We start from the raw sequence: 11,657 nt of genomic DNA, 5'->3' as shown, positions 1-11,657 counted from the left end.
ACTACAACTGACTTCAGTCACAGCCTTATGGTAAAATAACATAAAATAAAAGGTATAACAGCTTCTCTTGCCTTATGCGCCATTTTTCCTCCTCCGTTTCCCTCAAATAAGCAAGGAGTAAGCACCTTTGGCGATATAATGAGCATAAGCCCTGTACGGTCCGTCATACTGGTTTGTTTACACTCAGGCAGTTTGGTGTGACTTGCCTGGAACACTACAAAGTCGTGAGTCGTGGTTTGAAGTCGTGACTTACGGGCTCAAAAACCTGCCTGGAATGCAACATTAGATGAAATCAACTGAAATAACATTACATCTCTCTTATTACAAACCAGACTGACTTTATTTCTGTAATTCGTCTACAGTTCCTTTTGAGAATTAACAGAGGTTTAGATGTTGATGTTTTGTTGAAAATGTTTGGCTGCCATTATGATGATCAATGTTTTCTTTAGTTGTGAAGTTTGACTCTTTGCTTTTTGTGTGAGTTTGTGGTTTTTGTAACAGTATTATCAAAGCACATCATTTGTTGAAAAGGAAACCAAAAACAAAGACGATCAAGTGATATAGTTTTCATCATCATTAAGAAAAATGTTTGACTAATCTCATCACTGACCAAGAGTGGGTATTCATTGTTAATGATTTTTTACCAACAATACTTTCTTGCCAAATTTTAATTTGTAAATACATTCTGGGGATTCATTCATTCATTTGATGCACACAGACATCAAGAATCAGCATATGAATCTCAACCATGGTGACATAATGCATGCTGGGAGTCCTGAGTTTTATACTATGGTGGCTCCCAGCATGCATTGCAATATGAAGCAGTCACCATTGTTGAGATTCATTTGTTGATTTTTGGTCTGTCTGGACGCTACACATTTTCCAAAAACAAACAAACAAATAACAATTCATTTAATATATTAAAAAAGAAAATGGTACATTGTTCAGACAAAGACATCAAGAATCAGCATATGAATCTCAACAATGGTGACAAGCTTCATGCAGCAATGCATGCTGGGAGCCACAATAGTATAAAACTCATGATGAAGTAAGTCACCATTGTTGAGATTCAAATGCTGATTCTTGATGTTTGTGTCCATTTTATTATTATTATTATTATTATTATTATTATTATTATTATTATTTATTTGTTTTTTTTGTCACAATATATTTAAAAATCTAAATGTTTGGTGTCTAGCAATAAAGTATTATTGGTCAACTTTTTTCCATTCAAACTTTTTGAACGAAAAAAAACAGGAACTTTCGCTAAGCTACCGCCTGATATATATTATCATTTATGCCACGCATCGATTTTCACTTGCACGTATCAGAGGATTACAAAGGAATGGAGGAATTTGCAGCTTTAAAAACTACAATTCCTGTTCAACAAAGGTGAGAAGCAGACCCGTTATAAACCCAAATACACTCGAATTAAGTACATGAAGTTTACTAACAAAGTAGTAATAAAGATGTTTGCTGTCGTAATGATGGCATTAGTATACACAAAAGTAGCAGCTGTTCTGTGCTGAACCGAACCGCGCTCTGGCCCACCTTTTCCAAGCGGGCCAGGGCCGGCTAAATGATCTGCACCCAAGCACGGTTTGGAGCGATCACACTAGTCAAACAAACCGGGCTTTGGGGGTCAAACATGCTTGGGCAATGTTTAGAGCGCATAGTGTGAGTACACGCTTAAACAAATCATTTGTTGCAAAGAAAGCCAAAAACAAAGATGATCATTATAGTTTTCAGCATCATAAAGTAGAATAATTTGCTATTCTTATTCCTGAACTAAAAATAGTTATAAGAGATTATATTCACCCACAACATTTTCTTGCCATCGGATTTAATAAAAAATATCTTAATATGTATTCTGAAGATGAACGAAGGTCTTAAGGGTGTGGAACAACATGAGGGTGAGTAATAATTTTTTTTTTTTTTTTTTTTTGGGGGGGGGGGGGGGGGGGGTAACTAATCCTTTAAGACTACAGTCGATTTCTTAGTAAAAGTTTGTCTCAGCAGCTTTGTGAATAGGTTTTAAGAGAAAACTCTGCCAAGAACTTTTACTGCTATTTAGGAGAACTCTTAGTGGTAAAATAAAATGCTTTGTAAATACGGTCCCAGAACCTCTGTTAATTCTCATTGGGTCTCATTCATGAAACATTGGTAAATATACGAGTAAATGGGTCTCATTCATGAAACACGAGCAGAACAAATTTTTGGGTAAATCGTGTGTAAAGTGGTTCTGGCATAAATTTTCAGATTCGTTAAAATGTTCGTATTTTCCAAATGTTAGTCGGTACGGAAGAAATCTACACCTGCTCCCAGCCACGCGTAAATAGTGCGTTTAACATCCGAACGTTTTGCTCATTAGTAAGGCTGCATTTTAATTCACCTTAATAAGGTACATTACACAGCATTTTGAAAAAATATTATATATAGTAATTACATACGTTTTTCTTTTTACTTTTATTGTGAGAGCCAGTAATAGCATCTGCAAACAGAGCACTTTAATCAAATAATGAATTGATTTCAATAGGGCTGGGCAAACTAATGGCCCCTTAATTGTTATGGAAATTGTTACCTATAAAATGGCCAAAATCATTCGTTTGGTGTCATAATATGATGCCCATATATAGTTGTCAGTCAGATTTAATGGGCGGGATTTATGGTAATTGAGAATGAGCGTGCACGCGCATCCCATTTACGACTGATTGGAATTCATTAACACACACACACACATTTAACGTTCAGTTATAAGTCATTTATAAATTATTTGTTAATTATGAACAAATCATTTACAAAACATGGCTATACGTTCATAAATGATTAATAAGTGATATACTAACTGTCACAGACACGTCAGGTTCCACCTCACTCCCTTACCCACGCACTCAATCACCGGAGTACTGATCACCGCCACCTGCAACTCATTATCACAATCATCACCGCACTACTTAAGCCCCACACTCACACACACACATTGTCCGGTCTCGTTCGTGATGCACAAGTTGTATGCTTACCTCAAGGACTCCCAAAGCGATACTTACCTGTCTCCATACTCTCCATCGTCTCCATCGTCTCCTGGTCTCCTCGTGTCTCTACCTACCTGTGTGTGTGAGTGTTCCCGTCTGCCAGCTCCAACGTCTTCATCTACCTGCATCTGCAACATAAACAAAGGACAGTATTACCTCTCTTTCTTCTCCAAGATCATCATATCCATCATTGCACTTGCCTGTTGCTCTGCTGATAATCCTAATAAACATCCAAACTGCTTTTACATCTGTCTCCGGTGTCTCTACTGTAACACTAACATTTTATGAATGTTTTATTAGTTCAGTTATGAGACACTTATAAGTTATTAGTTAATGATGAACGAATCATTTACAAAACATGACAATATACGTTCATAAATTATTAATACGTGTTATGCTAACAATTTACAAATGTGTTGTAAGTTATCTCAAATAAATCAAACAGATCATTAGTAGATGGTTTATAAGTTATTAGTTAAGACATTATTTATCACTTATAATAACGGAAGTATTTATGTCAAAATTGTTTTAGTATCATTATCTCAATTAACAATTGTTAATCATGAACAAATGTTGAACAAACCATTAGTAAATGATCAGTATATGATTTATTGATGAAGTTGTAAGCTGGTCTGTGTTCAAAAGCACAAACATACAGGTATGCTAAAGCACTATTTTTAAGAAGAGTAATTTATTTGTTTTGAAGTGGATAAACATTTATAAATGCCTTACAGTCAGGTGATTCCAGTGGATTATATTAAATCTTTTCACTCTTCAGCACAGACTTGTGTTCTGTGTGGAGTGTGTGGGGTCTAGTGATGAAGTCATCCTCTGATCCGGATTTACCTTCCACTGAAGCTCACATCAGGTGCACAGAGTTAAACACTCCATGTGTGTCAGAGAAGACAGGTGTCTATACCCTCACCAGTCAGCACTTACACTGCAGTACACACCACAAAGTTTTCAACACCTGTTATAGATGATGTGTAAATGCATGAATAAATCATTTACAAAGCTTTCTGCATCCCCTTATACTAGTGTAAACTATTCTTCACTTGTAAATGTGTTACATATCATTTGTAGACCTTTCTTTCCTGTTACAAATTATTTGTATATGTATACAAGTCATTTATAACACTTTCTGCATACCCTATTCTAAAGTGTACACTATTCATCACTTATAAATGTGTTACACATCATTTGCAGATGTTCCTGTTACATGATCCATCTCACTCCTTCACTTTACCCAAGCCTAAAATTTACATTATTATTATTTAAAATAAATAAATAAATCAACACTCTGCCACCGTTTAACCAGCACTTAATCATTTAATTTTTATCTTGTTTTTCATGGAACAGCTCCTCACCATAACATGAAAACGCACCATAGACTGATAATAAACGTAGTCCATTATTTCGTGCATTTTTTTCAAGTCTTCAGAAGTCGTACGATGCCATCGTGTGAGGAAAAGAGACTTATAACGTAATATAACCATTATACATTAATAATCGTATCAATCCGCCGTTTCATAACTTTCAAATTAAAATTGGCGCGTCTAACAATACGACACAGGTTTGCGGCAGTGACGTCAAACCTCGCTCCTTATTGGCTGTCACATGTGATTTGCGACTACCATAGAGTGTTTGCGACATGTCGAATTTGAGTTGCTGTGTTAGATTCACAGTCTATGGTTACATTCAGCGCGACACTTAAAAGGATGGAAATGCAGATCAGAGGAATGTTTGCAGCGATTAAACACTTTAATTTCATTCTGTTACTCACACAAAATTATGATTTGCTGTCATTTCGCTGGTAATGTAGCACACGCGTCGTTTTGTCTGTTATGTATACTGCTTTTTGTAATGTTTTAAATAAATTATTGTGACTAACGTACATTTATCTGCCTATTACACTACGTATATTATCAAAATGGTTATGCTTAAGGTTATAGGGTGGAGTAGGGAGCTTAAAATTATTCTTTTTATACAACAGTATATCAACTAAGATAACAGTCACTGTAAATATATCTATATTGCGTTTTGCTATAGTGGCTAAAAAGTGGTCATGTTTAGGTATAAGGGGTGAGTTAGGGGCTCAAAGATATCTATATAATAGTAAAATATATTTGCATAAAAATATTATAATTTTTATATAAAAATATATCATTTAAATATCGGGATTCGTATAGATTTTTATATCCTGTAACTGAAAGATATACTTTGCATATGGCAAATAAATGGTAAATTTACAAATTGCAGTTTGTACATAATTTATAAAGAAGGTCTGCAAATGATATGTAACACATTTATAAGTGATGAATAGTGTACACTTTAGAATAGGGTATGCAGAAAGTGTTATACATGACTTGTATACATATACAAATAATTTGTAACAGGAAAGAAAGGTCTACAAATGATGTGTAACACATTTATAAGTGATGAATAGTTTACACTTTAGAATAGGGTATGCAGAAAGTGTTATAAATGACTTGTATACATATACAAATAATTTGTAACAGGAAAGAAAGGTCTACAAATGATGTGTAACACATTTACAAGTGAAGAATAGTTTACACTTTAGAATAGGGGATGCAGAAAGCTTTGTAAATGATTTATTAATGCGTTTACACATCATCTATAACAGGTGTTGAACACTTTGTAGTGTGTACTGCAGTGTAAGTGCTGACTGGTGAGGGTATAGACAGCTGTCTTCTCTGACACACATGGAGTGTTTAACTCTGTGCACCTGATGTGAGCTTCAGTGGAAGGTAAATCCGGATCAGAGGATGACTTCATCACTAGACCCCACACACTCCACACAGAACACAAGTCTGTGCTGATGAGTGAAAGGATTTAATATAATCCACTGGAATCACCTGACTGTAAGGCATTTATAAATGTTTATCCACTTCAAAACAAATAAATTACTCTTCTTAAAAATAGTGCTTTAGCATACCTGCATGTTTGTGCTTTTGAACACAGACCAGCTTACGACTTCATCAATAAATCATATACTGATCATTTACTAATGATCATTTACTAATAATAATTAACTAATCACTGATCATTAACTAATAAATTATAAATGACTTATAGCCAAATTAATAAAACATTCATAAAATGTTAGTATATCACTTATTAATCATATATGAATGTATATTCATGTTTTGTAAATGATTTGTTGAACATTATCTAATAATTTATAAATGACCTATGACTGAATTAATAAAACATTCATAAAATATTAACATATCACTTATAAATCATTTTTGAACGTATATTCATGTTTTGTAAATGATTAGTTCATCATTAACTAACAATTTACAAGTGACTTATAACTGAACGTTATTATAAAGTGTTACCGTGTTTAATGTTGTTCTGTTATGTCAGACTTTAAAAGGTTTCTGTTGTCTAATTTTTGTGGATCACCATTGTGCTGAAGGGTAAAGCCTGTGCATCAGTCCAGTAGAAGAACTAGACACACTGTTTTTATGCTGCATGTTGCTTTATATAGAAGCAGTTAGGCACTTCGGTAAAGTTGGTTTTATATTCGCACATTCGGACTTCTGATAAATTCAGACTTTCCAATAAATGTGCAATAAATTAATGTTTGCGAATTTTAAGCAGCGACATGATACTGACAACCAACTTTTGTCAACTTACAACATTTTTCACAGTCGATCAAAATAGGCAAGTATTGTTTTAATGGCATATTTACTTGTGAATGTCCAATGTAGTGTGATTAACAAGGCTATTGAATACGGATGTCCGAATGTGCGAATATAAAACCAACTTTACCAAAGTCAGTTAGGCCCCTATCAAACAGAACATGTTTTTTTGTTTGTTTTGTTTTTTCTGCAGAGAGAGGCACCTTTTTTAAAGTTTTCTATTGGCAGTGAGTGTTTTGCATGTTGTTTATGCACCCAGGGCCCTTCATGTTTTTGTGGGAGCACTCTGAGTGCCTGAAGTTGAAAACCATTACCGATCAACATCATTTGCATTTTTTTTTTTTACAATTGTCCAATCGAATGAATGGAGAGGCACACCTTCCATTGAGGCCCATATTTATTTTTTTTCCATTAACAGCCAACAATTTACCCAAGCAGTAGCGGAAACCGAAAACACAACATGTTTCGACATTCATTAGCTTGTTTAGGTGTGTTTGATTAGGGTTGGAGCTAAACTCTGCAGGAGAGCGGCACTCCAGGACCGATGTTGTCTATCTCTGGTCTATGGTATTCAATCATCAAACACTGTCAACCTCTGAACAGTACACTGATCACTATGGGGAAGATGCATTTGCATTCAGTCTAGAATAACACACATATACAAAAACTGTGGCTTTTAACACTGTGCTTTTCTTAAACATCATTTACATGATTTCAGGAATATACTGAATGTACATATACATGTGTTCTTTGCAAGACAAGAAAGGGTTGTGTTCAAATGTTTCGATAAAGAACAAAATTGTGTACAAGCAGTAAAGTAAAATATCAAATATAGCAGAAAACAGATTTAAATAAAAGGAAAAAAAAAACTAGAATGGTGATTTAATAAACCCCATAATGACAACATGAAAGAAGTCTGTTTGAAATCTTTGCAAATTTATTTAAAAAAAAAAAAAAAAAAAAAAATCTCATGTACATAAGTATTCACAGTCTTTGCTCAGTATACTTTGTTGAAGCACCTTTGGTACCAATTACAGCCTTAAGTATTTTTGAGTATGATGCTAGAGAGTCCTTCAGGTGCCTTTTGGAAAACTCCAGGCGGGTTGTCATGAGCCTTTTACTGAGGAGTGGCTTCAGTCTGGCCATTCTACCATAAAAGCCTGATTGTTGGAGTGCTGCAGAGATGGTTATTCTTCTGGAAGGTTCTCCTCTCTCTACAGAGAAACTCTGGAGCTCTGTCAGAGTGACCATTGGGTTCTTGGTCACCTCACTGACTAAGGCCCTTCCCCCCAGATCCCTCTAGGAAGAGCCCTGGTGGTTCCAAACTTCTTCCATTTACGGATGATAGAGGCCACTGTGCTCATTGGGACCTTTAATGCTGCAAAAAATATTCTGTACACTTCCCCAGATCTTTGATTCCATACAATCCTGTCTCGGAGGTCTACTGACAATTCCTTGGACTTCATGGCTTGGTTTGTGCTCTGACATGCACTGTTAACTGTGGGACCCTTATAAATACAGGTGTGTGCCTTTCCAAATCATGTCCAATCAACTGAATTTACCACACATGGGCTCCAATCAAGTTGTAGAAACAGCTCAAGGATGATCAGTGGAAACAGGATTCACCTGAGCTCAATTTTGAGTGTCATGGCAAAGGCTGTGAATACTTATGTGCATGTTATTCATTTATTTATTTATTCATTTATTTATTTTTAAATAAGAAATACAGTTAGCTTTATTTGTGTTAAACCATATTAAGACTATGTTGAGGCTGTTTTAATGGTCAGTAATTAGCATATGAAATGCCTTAATTCACACCTGACAGCCATCAGTCCTCACACCCAGCAGTGTTTCAGCCATGTATATCGGTTTCATGGATTCCTGTATATGTCCATTTACCCCAAGTATCTGGGTATTTCCAGAAATGTACTGATCTGTTTAATTTGGCTCAGGATTTTTCCACTCACATCCGACAAACTTGAAATTATGTGGCAGTTTACCACCTTTTCACACAGTGTATTATCTAAATAGTTGAATCTAATGGTTGATTAAAATATTTGGACTTTGGTGGATCCGAAATGGTCGATATTCATATTCATGCATTTTATTAATATTTATGTTGTTTATGACTTATGATTTATCAGTTTCACTTTTGATTTCATATATTTATGTACTCATACTTTATTAATTCTTATCATATTTTGAAGTATTTTCTTGTTATTGTACCCTTATGGTTATTCTTATTTTATATTTAAGAGTATGTATGCTTGTTACGTTCAGTTGTTCTTCAAGTGCCCCGGTGTGACAGGTCATGCTGACACATTTCTGGTTAGGTATTGGATATCTATTTTTGGCATCTGACCAGTTTATGATATAATGGGTAAAACCATGTAACCTTTTCTTATCAGAACAAAAACATCAGTTTGAGTGGGTTGGGAATTTCCCTATATGCTCATGCTATAATATGGACTGAGTCATTGATAATTTAGCTTTTCCCTCCTTTGCTCTCCTGGCCACGAAGTCCTGGCCTCTGCCGACATTTTTGAATATTGAATAACTGATGTTTATATTGAATTCCACAGCAAAATCTCCAGAGTTAAATCAACTCTGCTCAGAGAACATATGGCCCCTCTCTACATAGAGTTAAAATAACACTGAATCAGAGTTAAATTTAATGAGATAGCATGCTGTTTGTGGAGTTGTTTAATCAGATCTTGAGAGATTTTATGCCTTTTATCTTCAGTTGATTTGATCTAAGGCTGTGGCTGAAGTCAGTTGTAGTTCTTGTGTTTCTCTTCAGTGATTCTGCTTGTTAACATCAGGTGTTCATCACTAATGCTCAATCATAACGTAATTAATCACTTAATTATCTAATTAACTTTAACTCTGCTTCAGTGTTACTTTAACACTAAGTAGAGAGGGACCATATGTAATCTGAGCAGAGTTGATTTAACTCTGGGGATTTTGCTGTGTATCAATTTTATTCTGAGTATTCTGTGTCAGTCGGGCAGAGAGTAATTTGAGTGCTCTGAGGCGAGGATGACTATGGTTGTTTGACATCAATGCCTACTTTTGTTTCCCCGTGTAATTTTCGGGTGGCACTGTGTTTTGGTAGGCTATTGAAAGTCGATGAAAGTCAACTTGTGTATTTGGTGGAAGCTTCTAAATAGGGCTTTGCAATTTTGATGGCAGTAGACTGGCCTTGCTGAATTATTAAATTGAGATCCATTGGCAAATAATATAGTAATATTTACAATTAAAACCAAGAGAAAATTGAAATTGTCTGAATCCAGAAAGCAGAAATTTAAATTTTGCAAATTTGTAGAATTTATTGTATGAAGAAGGAAAAGAAGAAAAAAAAAGAGAAAAATATAACATTTGTGTTCAACCACAAATTTTGGGTATTTAGAGTGTTTTATCTAATGGATGAAGTTATACTCGGTCATGACTTATTCTTTTGTGTATTGAAGTCCTTAAAAGCAGAGCAGATTGCTCATATACGATTGTGATGACAATTTATGTGGGGGTAGTTGGATTTATGCCATTCTCTGAGTGTTCAATTTCCAGAAGAAGCTGTCCCAACACAAACAAGAGCGAATGGACTGAGCATGCCAGTTAATGAAGAAACAACAACGAAAACATCCTGCCATGAGATGCAGAGAGAGAAAGAGTCAGAGTCAACCTCATGTTCCACCTGGTCCTCATGACAGACTGAGAGACCCAACGTACTGGATGAAGAAAGACACTAAAATTGCCAAACAGGCTCAATTGACTGATGGTACCAGTGCGGACTTCCATCTCTTCCTCGTGTGTGGGTGCAGGTACTGCCTTTACTGTGATCACTGCAGAGAATGCCTCGAAATTAGACTGGTCATCACAATTTACAAATTGGTAATAGTCTCATAGCAGTTCTTGATTTTGTTAACTTCCTGCACTTTTCTTCCAATAAGCACCAGTCCAACTCTTTATGAAATAGAAGTTAAGTGTTTGCTTGACTCACGTTCAGTTAAACTGGGTTTGGACTTAGTTAGAGAATGTTGTGCAATGAAGAGAGTTCACACTCGACTCTCAGGACAGACATGTGTGTTACAGAGTTCTCTTAAATAGAATATGGATGGTAGAGATATGATATTAGTCACTCCATCTTGGTTAATAGATATTTATTCGTTATTATTGAAAAAAAAAAAAATCCAAAACTGTAAAATCATTATATCACAAATGCTGTCATCAGAGATTATGATTATGGTTAACCATGGATCCAAAATTTTTATTATTAGAACAGCTCATGAGCAACTAAAAAAAAGGATACTTTTTTATTACATAGATGAATGATAAAATATATTTAAGATTTTTTTTTCCTTCTGTGGCATGCCTAGGCTTAAAATAATTGCTTTAAAATTGGTGTTTGTTATTGCGACCAACGTCGTCTGACTAAAGTAAAAAAAAAAAAAACCTAGACACTGTTGTACGGGGAATTCCACAGTGCCCGATTCATCATTTCCAACATCGTCGAAAGAGTTTTATTCGATTCGACTTGGTGGTATTCCACCCTTAACAATATACATTCCCCATTCAGTTCACTGTTTGCAGATGCAGTGACAAAACAAACAAAAAAAATTGATACTCTGGCAAGAGACATAAAAGGGTGAAAGTGTGTGTGTGTGTGTGTGTGTGTGTGTGTAATTGATGGTGCACCATGGCAAAGAAAAATGCTATAAACAGCTGTATTCAAATTTTCTAAAATGGGAACATTATGAATTTTGCCTAATGAAACAATGGTCATGGATGAATTTGGCTAAAAATCCTGACCTGGGTTATTGTGGCTGAATGAAACAATGCCACACCTGCACAGGGGAAATTTCTTGGGAAGGCAGAACAGGCAAACTTGTCCTGTTTACCCCACGGAGGAGAGGGCTCCTTGGGACAAAGATTCCTCAAAGATTAAATATTCTTCATC

The sequence above is a fragment of the Megalobrama amblycephala genome, linkage group LG7 (genome assembly GCF_018812025.1).
Source record: "Megalobrama amblycephala isolate DHTTF-2021 linkage group LG7, ASM1881202v1, whole genome shotgun sequence".
In the NCBI taxonomy this organism is placed as follows: Eukaryota; Metazoa; Chordata; class Actinopteri; order Cypriniformes; family Xenocyprididae; genus Megalobrama; species Megalobrama amblycephala.
Note: the sequence above shows the minus strand (reverse complement) of the source record.